This window comes from Canis lupus, chromosome 5 (genome assembly GCF_003254725.2).
Source record: "Canis lupus dingo isolate Sandy chromosome 5, ASM325472v2, whole genome shotgun sequence".
NCBI classification, from domain to species: Eukaryota; Metazoa; Chordata; class Mammalia; order Carnivora; family Canidae; genus Canis; species Canis lupus.
In genome coordinates, this window is record NC_064247.1 from 10287919 (window position 1) to 10300026 (window position 12108).

Here is a 12108-nt window from a genome sequence, read left to right on the forward strand (position 1 = left end):
CTCCTACAGTTATTAGTGGGCCTAAATACAATGGAAATTTTTTTGACTCGTGTCTTGTTTGGAATCATTTTCCCCATCCTGAATTTAAAGAATAAGAGAAATTTGAGACATAAAAGCATTTCAGCTTTTCCACATATTTAAATTAAATTTCCACAACCTTAATTTTGTTTTCCAAAAATGGAAACAAAGTAATATAATTTTTATTACTATCTTTGTTAAGACTTCTTCTTCATATTCTCTCAGTCCAGACCTCTGGCACTGAAAGTACAAGAGTCTTGTGAGGCTGAGGAACATCTGCTCAAGATCAATGTACAATTGCAGTTCTGGGGCAGGTGAGAGCTAAGTGTTTACCCTGGTGTCTTTCTAGGACTTGTCCCATTGAGCATCTAGGGTTTCCAACCCCCTGTGTGCTTCTAGTCCTATGTACCAATATTCCTGCAAGGCTTATGTATTTACAGGATCTTATCAGTCCACATATTCCTCAGAGCCTAGGTCTCACAACTTTGCTCAGGAGAGCAGAGTCCCAGTGAAGCTTCTGAATCAGTGGTGAACCTCAGAGACATACCTCTGTATGGGTTTCCTATTGCTGCTGTAAGAAATTGCCACAAATACGAGTGCCTGGGTGGCTCAGTCAGTTAGGTGGTAAATTCTTGATTTCGGCTCAGGTCATGATCTCAGGATCATGAAATTGAGCCTCACATCAAGCCCCACGTGGGGCTCCATCCTCAGCATGGTTTCTGCTTGTCCCTCTCTTTCCTCCCTCACCCCCAACTCAATTGCTTAGGCGTGTGTGGATGCTCTCTCTCAAATAAATAAATAAATAAATAAATAAATAAATAAATAAATAAATTTTAAAATAGAAATTACTACAAATGTAATGGTTTAAAACCATGCCAATTTATTGCCTTATGACTTTGGAGGCTAGAGGTCCAAAATGAGTCTCACTGTGCTAAAATCAAGGTATTGATAGGGCTGGGCTCTTCCTTTGCTGCCATTTCTCTGTTTTCCTCTTCTGCCTCACTCTTCCACTTGTGAGAACATCTGTAATCACACTGGGCCTACTACCATCATCTAGGAGATTCTCCTTTTCTAAAAGTCAGCTAATCAGCAACTAACTCCATCTACATCCTTGATTCCCCTTTGCCAGTAACCTAACATATTCACAGGCTCTGGGGATTGGGACATAGGCATCTTTGGGAAGCATTATTCTACCTGTCATATCAGCTGACAGGTTTCTCCCCTGATGAACATTCAGAGCCAGCATTAGTCAGTTCTTCCTGGACAGGAATGTTAAACACACTCCTGAGGATCATTAGGAACACTCGATCTACCCAAGCAGGGTTTCTGAATTTCATTCGTAAATCCACCTCTAATTTTATGTCCATCAAGAGAGGGTTTACCAAAAATGTCACCTTGACTGCTCATTCACAAATTGAGGGATCTGAAAGTCAACAGATTTCTTTAGTTGCTCAAAAATATTTGACAAGTCTTTCAGATTAATACATTTTGTTTTAGAAATTGAGGGACACATGGGTGGCTCAACTGTTGAGCATCTGCCTTTGGCTCAGGGCGTGATCCTGGAGTCCTGGGATTGAGTCCCAAGTCAGGCTCCCTGCATAGAGCCTGCTTCTCCCTCTGCCTATGTCTCTGCCTCTCTCTCTCCATGTCTCTCATGAATAAATAAATAAAATCTTTAAAAAAATATTGATAGTTGAGTTGTTGCCAGAGGTGAGGTAAGAGGCATGAGAACATAGAACCTGAGAGTAGAAGTCCAACTCTCTTGCTTGTTTTAAATCAGACAAGCATTTCTATTTTACGGGTAATTGAAATTGATGCCAGAGCATGTTGCCATGATAATTTGCACATGTTGCTATAACAACAGACATCTTTTTTACAAAATGGATTTCGTAAAAACAAAGAAAATGAAACAAACAAAAGCATTCACTTGATTAATCAAAATCAACAAAATATCTTGACTACCTACTAACTGTCCCTGCACCAGACCATGGGGATAGACTGATTTTAGAAAGATAGCTAAAGTTTTCCTGTTCATATGCAGCTCTGAGCCTGGTAGAGAACATGATGCACTCCTGCATTAAGCATTTTGCTCAAGAGAGGAAAAAGCAATAATCTCCCATAAGACAAGTATGAGTCAAGTCCTTGGAGTGAGTCTAAAAGTCAGACAGAGTGAACAAACAAACAAAAATATTAACTCTAAGGGAACTGAAATATTGATAAACAGAAAAAAGATCAAAAGGCTGGAGGCAGGCATTGGTACAGCAAGTAGAAATGGATCTAAGATGTTTGCATGAAGAGCATTAAATGCCTGATGTTTGTCTTATTACAGTTGTTGTGGACTCAGTTTCCAAAAAGGGGGAGGGATGTGCTCACACATCCAAGCCATTCTCTGACATCAGCTGGGTGTCCTACAATCCAACTCAATTCTGACACTACCTACCTGGAGATAACCTCAGACCCCACAATTTAAGCCCCCCCACATATACACACTTCAGAGGCCAATTGCAAGTCCAGGTTGTCACTTGGCCTTCTGACCTACTGGCTACAGGTGAGAGGTTCCCATGACCTCTTCTTTGAGTTCAATTGTTTTATTAGAGCAACTCACAGAAGTCAGGGAAGTATTTTACCTACTAGATGACCAGTTTGTTATAAAAGGATATAATTCAGGAACATCCAGATGGAAGAGATGCATAGAGTAAGGTGTAGGGAAAGAGCAGAGTTTCTACACCCTCTCTGGGCAGGCCACTCTCCTTGAATCTGCATGCATTCAGTAACCTGGAAGCTCTCCAAACTGATCCTTTTAAGTTTTGTGTCAGCTTATTACATAGTCATGATTGATTAAGGGCCAGGTTTGTTTCCACCTCTAAGCCTTCTTCCCTCTGTAGAAATCAGAGGGTGAGACTCAAAGTTGTGACTTTTTTTTTAAAGATTTTATTTATAAGAGACAGAGAGAGAAAGAGAGAGAGAGAGGCAGAGACACAGGCAGAGGGAGAAGCAGGCTCCATGCAGGGAGCCTGATGTGGGACTCTATCCCAGGTCTCCAGGATCAGGCCCTGGGCTGAAGGTGGCACTAAACCGCTGATCCCCCCTAAGTTGCAACCTTTCATTCATTGTCTGTTCCCCTGGTAACCAGTCCCCATCCTTAGGCACTTTCCAAAAATCATCTCATTAACATAAACCCAGGTATAGTGGAAAGGGGCTTGTTATGAATAACAAGATGCCCGGTTCACCTTTCTGCTCTGAAGTGACCTCAGGAACTGTGGACAAGAAACCAAATATTATAACAAAAAATAATCCCATTGCTCTCATCTCCCAGGAAATTCCAAGGGTTTTGGGACCAGTAAGCCAGGAATTGGAGACAAAGACCAAATACATATGAGAAATAACCAAAATATATTTATATTTCTTATAAATCACAATATCATGGCATGCTAAGTCATTTAATAGGCAAGTCACTCGTAGAGTAAAAGAGGATATATTCAGATACATTTATTCAATGGAAATCTGTATAAACATCACAAAAGCAAAAAAAGTATTATTAAATAAGAAATTTGAAAATTCTATCAATCTAGAAAATATTATAATATTCTATTAAGGGAAAAATAGGATTTCACAGTTTGTCAATTATGAAAAAAATTCACATTAAGAGGGTATGTGGAGAAATTGGAACCCTTGTGCACTGTTGGTAGGGATGTAAAGTGGTACAGGTGTTCTGGAAAACAATACAGAGGTTTCTCAAAAGATTAAAACTAGAACTACCATATGAACCCAGCCCTTCTGGGTATATACCCAAAATAATTGAAAGCAGAGTCTCAAAGAGATCCTTGTACATCCATGTTTATAGCAGCATTATTCACAGTAATTAAAATGTGGAAGAAATCCATGTCCATAGACCAATGAATGGAGAACCAAAATGTGGTACGTGCATACGACTGAATATTGTACAGCCTTAAAAAGGAAGTAGGTTCTACTAGATGCTGCAACATGGGTCATGATGCTAAGTGAAATAAGTCAGTCACAAAAAGACAAAAACTGCATGATTCCACTTAAATGGGGTACTTAGAATAGTCAAAGCCATAAAGACAGAAAATATAATAGTATTTGCCAGGGTCTGGGGGGTGGGGGGAGGAAAGATGGGGGCGTTACTGTTTAATAGACATGGAATTTCAGTTTTATATGATAAAGACTTGTGGGATAGATGGAGGCTATGGCTTCCCAGTGTGAATCTATTTAATACCACTAAACTGTACACTTAAGTATGGAAACATGAAAGAGTTTTATTGTGGTGGGGGGGGCAGTTTTTTCTTCTCTTTTTCTATTTTTCCAATAATGGAATTATAATGGTTTCTCTCTTCTCCAAAATTGATCTTGTGTTTAAATAGCAACTCTTACTCTCTGTTTTTGGTTATGAAACCAATGCATGTAATAGGGAAATATAGACAAATGCAAAGAAAAAAATATTTCTTTCTAATATCACATCAGCCATAATTAGTTCAATATTGTACTTAATGTTCTTTATTTTTCAAATATGTGTGTACGTACCTTTTAAAGATATATTTATTTATTTGAGAGAGAGAGCATATGCAAGGATGGGAGCTCAAAGAGAAAGGGAGAGAGAGAATCTCAAGCAGACTCCACACTGAGCATGGGCCCTGACTTGGGGCTTGATTCAGGACCCTGAGATCATGACCTGAGCCAAAATCAAGAGTCTGTCACTCAACTGACAGAGCTACCTGGGCAACGCTGTACATACTTTTTTTTTTTTTTTTTTTTAATGTTCAGAACTGATTTCATGATATAGGCCAGAGAAGCTTTCTTGAGACCAGTGGATGAGAAAAGGATAGATCAAGGGCACTGAGTTGCAGGGCAAAACCTTCAATCATTTAATACCAGACTGGAACCCTGAAGACTAGGTGAAGAAGATAAGGGAATAGGTTGGAGTATGCATGTAGAAAGAGACAGAGAAAGACAGAAAAGGAAAATAGGAAAAGCAAATTTCTTTTAAAATGACCACATCAAGAGGAAACAACACAAGGTAAAGCCCTGCCTTTCAAACTGTGTTATGTGAAAAAAAAAAAAAAACAAAAAACACTGTGTTATGTGGACAAGGATTAATCCGAGGTGGGCTTATGAAGTCTGAATGACTTGAAATTTTGAAGATGAAAAAAATAGAACTCATTTTGGAATAGAATATAAAATATTCATTTATCAGATTTTTAAATAACACAACATAAAATGGAAGCTTAGAAAATTTATTTAGAAGTTAACTGTCCTCCCCCACCATCCCCAGTTCCCCAGTTCCCTCCCAACTTCATTTCATCCTATAGAATCTTCACTTCCCACCCTTTAGAGTTGCTTCAAAGGAACAGTTGAAACACCAGCTAATAGCATATGATGAGGACCAAGAATCAGAAGACTTATATTTGGAAACCAGAACCACCCAGATTATTTCATTTCCATGCCTCGGGTTTAATGCCTTTGTGTTATTTTTCCTCATCAGTATAAAAAAGGTAAGAGTGTGGAACTCAGCAATCGATATTGATGCATCACCGGGAAAAAGCCAAGCAGCTGTTCCAAGAGACGACAGAGACTGATATTTATGACCTCAGTGAATTTCTCACAGTCTAGACGTCTGACCTTCAGTTCGGTAGTCTTGGAAACTTAATTTTCTCTACACTTGGAGGGGGGATTATCTCTCACAGGGGACATTTCACATTAACCAGCACATAAAGCTGAGGCATAAAAGCAGAATCCTAATTTATTAATTTATCATGAATCCAGAATACTTACAATTGTTAAGGAAAATACTGCTACACATGGGAAGTCTGAGTGTCCAAAGTTCAATTTAAAATGTGAATCCTAAATGTCACACTACCTAGCAAAATCTAAAGCCTGCAGTCTCTCTCAGCAAGATCTTAGTAAGAAGCCAAATTAGAAGGAAAATTGGTGGATTGGATCAAATTGTTGAACAGAATTGGCTTTACTCCAGTTTTGGATTTTATTTGTCAGCAAATACAAAAAAATTTCAATTAGGGCTACATATGGAGTTACCTCCTTATTTTGGCAAGTAAAGGCATTAAAAATATAGCACTAGAACTACCATCTTTTAAAAAGGGAGGAGAGACATATAATTTCAGAAGGAAAAAAATGTATTCCTTCCAAAGAAAGGAAATGCTAATGTTAAAATCTCATTTTTGCCATTGACTGGTGGAAATTTTATTGTACTTTCATGCTATTCCCTAGGCCAGAGTTAGTAAATCACCAAACTAGATATTTTAAATAGGTATTGCATTCATCTCTCTGTATTAGTAATGTTCCAATGGGCTGGTAACACTTAGAATCAGTTGACTACAACTTCTTTTATCCCTTTCTACAAGAGGGTTGGCTTGACTCTGAGACCAGAATATTTGGAATTCATCAGTTCATTTGTTTAGTTTTTTTTTTTTTTTTTTTTTACCTCTCAGGTTTATCTTAGCTGTATTTGTCTTAAATATATATATTTTTAATGGTTCTGAGTTCCTACCCAGCTTCTACACACTGCCCAGGTGCTGGGGGCTGAATGTTTGTGTGTCTCCAAAATTCATATGCTGAAATCCTAATTCCTAATGTGATGGTATTAGATCTTGATGCTAGAGCCCTCATGAATACAATTAGTGCTGTTATAAAAGAGAACTCAGAGAACTCCCTTGTCCTTTTCACCATGTGAGGACACAGTGAGACTATGGCCACCTATGAATCAGGAGGCAGGCTCTCACCAGATGCTGAATCTGCTGGCACTCATGCATCCTTCAGAACTGTGAGAAATAGTGCTTATTGTTTAAGCCACCTTGTCCATGGATTTTTGTTGTTGTTGTTGGTATAGCAGCCCACGTGAACTAAGATACTAATTAACACATTGTATTTTGGATAAACACGGTTATTCAGATTATACTCAAGTCCAGATGGACCAAAATACATTGTTTCTTAAAGTTCATTTTTTCTGATATACATTTTGATTATGAAATATTAGCTTCAGAGAGTGACCTATTTACCTTCCTCAATTATTTGTGCATATTTTTCTTTGGCATCTGGTTTTAAAAGCAAATAACAATATCTACTTTATACTTTACCAACCTCACAGGTTTATTTTGAGAATAAAATAAAATAGTTTGTATATAATAACTTTGCAAACCACAAATGACTGTGCAACTATTTGGGTTTATTATCATCACTTGTAATAAGCGCCAGAGATGCCAGTGATGGGCATCTTTTTTATTTAAATTAAATTTAAATTACTGGATCAAGTCTGATATTCTTCTTCAACAGACCAACTTGTATCCATTCTATGTATCATTCAGGTTCTACCTCTTACATTATCCTGGCTCATATGACCCTGTTGAAGCATCATCATTTTCTACATTGACTAATCTTATGCCAATGGCCAGAGAATGATCTACCAATTATAGGAAAGGGAGACATGGGGAGAATCACCAACATATGAGGAGAAAAGGATCTTAAACAGGTGGTCCTACAAGGAACAGAGACTGGTTTCTACCACAAATGTTGGAGAGGATGTGGAGAAAGGGGAACCCTCCAGCACAGTTGGTGGGAATGTGAACCGGTGCAGCCACTCTGGAAAACTGTGTGGAGGTTCCTCAAAGAGTTAAAAATAGATCTGCCCTACGACCCAGCAATTGCACTGCTGGGGATTTACCCCAAAGATACAGATGCAGTGAAACACCGGGACACCTGCACCCCGATGTTTCTAGCAGCAATGTCCACAATAGCCAAACTGTGGAAGGAGCCTCGGTGTCCATCAAAAGATGAATGGATAAAGAAGGTGTGCTCTATGTATACAATGGAATATTCCTCAGCCATTAGAAACGACAAATACCCACCATTTGCTTCGACGTGGATGGACCTGGAGGGTATTGTGCTGAGTGAAATAAGTCAATCGGAGAAGGACAAACATTATATGGTCTCATTCATTTGGGGAATATAAAAAATAGTGAAAGGGAATAAAGGGGAAAGGAGAAAAAATGAGTGGGAAATATCAGAAAGGGAAACAGAACATGAGAGACTCCTAACTCTGGGAAACGAACTAGGGGTGGTCAAAGGGGAGGTGGGTGGGGGTGAGGGTGACTGGGTGATGGGCACTGAGGGGGGCACTTGATGGGATGGGCACTGGGTGTTATTCTATATGTTGGCAAATTGAACACCAATAAAAAATAAATTTATAAAAAAAGTTAAATCACAAAAAAATAAAATAAAATAATAAAATATCTTAAAAAAGAAAAAAAAGAGACTGGTTTCTAGTTTTGGTGCCACCATTTCCAGAGCTTTCTACACGTATACTTGAGGAATCCGAACAAGAATTGGGAAAAAAAAGGCAAGAGAACTCTCATGAACTCCACCTGTAGCCCTTGATAATTTGTCACTCAAGTTATAAATGTATGTATGTTTAAATGCATATACCTATAAAGGTATGTGTGTGTGTGTTTCTGTTTTTCTGGATTTGTATGTTTCTATAGGACTAAGATAAATTATTTTATATTTTACTCATTGAGCTTGAATTGACTTGAAATCATTAGACTCCATAAATGACTGGAAAACCATTTAACAGGTCATGAGAGTAAGCATTCCTCTAATCCTGCCTATATCGCTACTTGTTTGGTGTTAGGATATCTCGATCTCTCTGGTTCTCAATTTCCCTGCCCATCAATGTGTCTAAAATAATTCTCATGTCCATTAACCTTGTACATTATAAATCAAGACATTCTACACAAATATAAGACACACTAAATCTTCTAGGTTTTAATCTTTTTCCTTTTATCCATGTTACTCCTCACCCTCTGCCTTTTCTTTTTTCAATTACAGAGCTTAAATCTTTCCCTTAGTGATCTGTTCTTCCCAGGTAAAAGCTCAAATAAGGACAAGTTTTAGGAATTGTGTCAACTTCAATGTAATCATTTTTATTGAAAATCTATAATCTTCCCTTGAATAATAAATTTTAAATTATATTTTATATAATAGAATAGGTGTTCATATAATAAATTCAATAGATATATAGTTTAGTTAATGTTTTATATGATAAGGATTTGGACTCACAACTCCCTCTCTCTAGGTCTCAAATTTCTCATTTGAAAGTGAGTAAAGATTAGTAGATGTTCTTAAAAATCTTTAAGATTCTCTGGCAGAAAAATATAGCTGATATTGCTTAATTGTTTAATATGTTCCAGGCACTCTGATAAGTGATTTAAATATTTCATCATGTGATCTTCACAATAATCCTATAAGGGAGGTAGAGTTACTATCCTCATTTCCTCTGTAAAAGAACAGGACTTGAAACTTGCTATTTTTCTTTAAAAAATTTATAATTCATCCAGAGATTCTGCCCATGAGCTCAAGGGGAAATGGGCAATGGCTGAGTCACAACTAAGCATCACAGAGAGCACAGTAGTTTTAATCTAGCTAGCTTGATAAGCATTAGCTCCTGCCGTCCCTCACCTGGTCCAGGTGTGTTGACTTGTGTTAGAGGAAGAATGCGAGGTTGACCTGGTCTATTTTCTGCAGTTCCCTGCCCATACTATTGTCCTCCTTGGAGTCAGGAAGACTGTGGCTCAATGAACCTCTGATGGAATCTACCACAAGTATCATAGCTCCTTGGAGAGTACAAATATCACCTGGGAGAGTACAAAGTCTCAAGATTTTCTGATATGATTCATGGAGAAAACCTTCTGACCACTCTCACTACCTGATTCAGTCTTGTTTCTGTGTGTTTCAAGTCATAGGAAAATGATGTCTTCAGAAGTCACAGACACCTAGGGGCAGACTGTTCAAAGCAACCTATGTCTCCAGCCTTGGTCCAAGTCATCATACAACCTAGGAGTCTAGGTTATAGACTAGAAAGGAATCTAGGCCTAGTTTCACCAATCACTATTACACTGTTACACTATATGGTAACACCTCAATTCTGGATTTTCACACAGTACAGTGACTAAGGCAGGAATGAGGCCCAAGCCAAGATCAATTACAGATATCATTGCTACCTGGCATATCATGTAAACCAGGGAATGAGAATAAGGAATACTCCTGGGACAGAGGAGTAATATGGGTTAGGGTAACTCAACAGAGCTATAGTTAGAATATAAAATGTAGAGCATACATACTAAGCTGAAGAAATCACTCCCTTTGCTCTGCTCAAGTTTCTACAATCAAATTAATTGCATTCTTCATCTGTTGGAATATTGGTCTTCAATATTTAATAAATTCCTTAAAAGTTAAAATACATTATCACTCTATAAATGAACTCATCACCTGGGCTCTCTCTTAGTGGTCTGCAGGATATAAGCAAAGGTAGAAATAACAAAGGTAGAGTCCAGTGTGATACTCTTGATAGACTTAGGAGAACTTGACACAAATTCTGCAACATGGGAGACTGGTCTAGTTTCAGTCTTCTGCATGTGACTGTCCAATTTTCCCAGCACCATTTATTGTAGAAACTGTCTCTTTTTCCATTGGATATTCTTTCCAAAGATACAGAGGTAGTGAAACGAAGGGACATCTGCACCCCCATGTTCATAGCAGCAATGTCCACAATAGCCAAACTGGAAGGAGCCAAGATATTTTTTGACAGATAAATGGATAAAGAAGATTTATATTTACACATATAAATTCCACCATGGAATTATTACTGAACCATCAGAAAGGATGAATACCTACCACTTACAATGACATGAACTGAACTAGAGGGTATTATGCTGAGCGAAATGAGTTGGAGAAAGAAAATTATCCTGTGGTTTCACTCATATGCAGAATATAAGAAATAGTGCAAGGAACCATAAGGGAAGGGGGGTGGAGAACTGAGTGGGGAAAAATCAAAGAGGTAGACAAACTATGAAAGACTTTTAACTCTGGGAAACACACTGAGGGTTGCTGAAGGGGAGGGAAGTAAGGAGATGGGGTAAGTGGGTGACGGGTATTGAGGAGGACACATGATGTGATAAGCACTGGGTGTGATACACAATTGATGAATTATTGAAAATCACATCTGAAACTAATGATGCACTATATGTTGGAAAATTGAATTTAAATTTAAAAAATTCTGCCACATGGGAAAGGTACTATAATACCTCAAACCCAGCTTCAAAAAATAAGCTTATACAAATAATTCATCTAAGCAAATCCTTCTTTCTACAGTACAATACCTTTCACAGCTCTCTACCAGTTCTTCTCTTTACCTTTACCTTAAGAGCTCAAACCATTTGGGGGCATTACTGAGGGAGAGTGGTGTGTTTAAGGAGTCACATCTGGTGATCTTCCCATTCTTTGGGGGCTCTTGACCTATTTAGCATACATCAACCAGCATCAATCCATAAAAGTTTTCCTCAGTATTTAGCATCTAAACATCATAAATAAGGGAAGCAACAAAATGTCCTCAGTACGAGCTAGAAAATATGGCCAAAATAGGTAACACTATTATTTAATCTTACTGTAATGATAAAAGATGACTGAAATGCAATTAAGAACCAGAGGGAATATACAGCTCACTAAACATAGGTGGGAAATATAAAATTTCAGAGCACTAAAAGGTCATCCTGAAGGTTAAAAGAAAAGAGGCTCAAGAAATATAGGAATATTTGAAATACTCACTAACTGTAGGGATCTTCTTCTTATATTTGTCCTTTTTTTTAAAGATTTTGTTTATTCATGAGAGACACAGAGAGAGAGAGGTTTGTCCTTTTTTTTTAAGATTTTATTTATTCATGAGAGACACAGAGAGAGAGGGAGAAGCAGAGACATAGGTAGAAAGAGAAGCAGGCTCCATTCTGGGGCCTAATGTGGGACTCAATCCCAGGACTCCAGATCATGCCCTGGGTTGAAGGCAGATGCTTAACCACTGAGCCACCCAGGCATCCCCATTTGTCCTTTACATAACTCAATTCAGCTCTAATTGATTACCTTCTTTTAAAGTCACTTCATTAGATGGGATTATTGGGGGAAATGATTAAGTAGTGGAATATGGAAATAGCTAATCTAGGAGAAAGAAAATCTCTGACGAGAGAATTGGAAGCAAACCATCATAATGTCACAGAATCTAAAAGCAAAGAG

General features: G+C 38.0%; 1 long non-coding RNA gene across 1 annotated transcript; it reads left to right on the top strand.

The window, feature by feature from the left end:
• The first annotated feature begins 242 nt into the window (after positions 1–242).
• LOC118354906 (uncharacterized) lies at positions 243–8208 on the top strand. Its single transcript, XR_004816312.2, has 3 exons — positions 243–332; positions 5369–5528; positions 7356–8208. It is a non-coding gene; the product is annotated as an uncharacterized LOC118354906 (long non-coding RNA).
• Positions 8209–12108: the final 3900 nt, after the last annotated feature.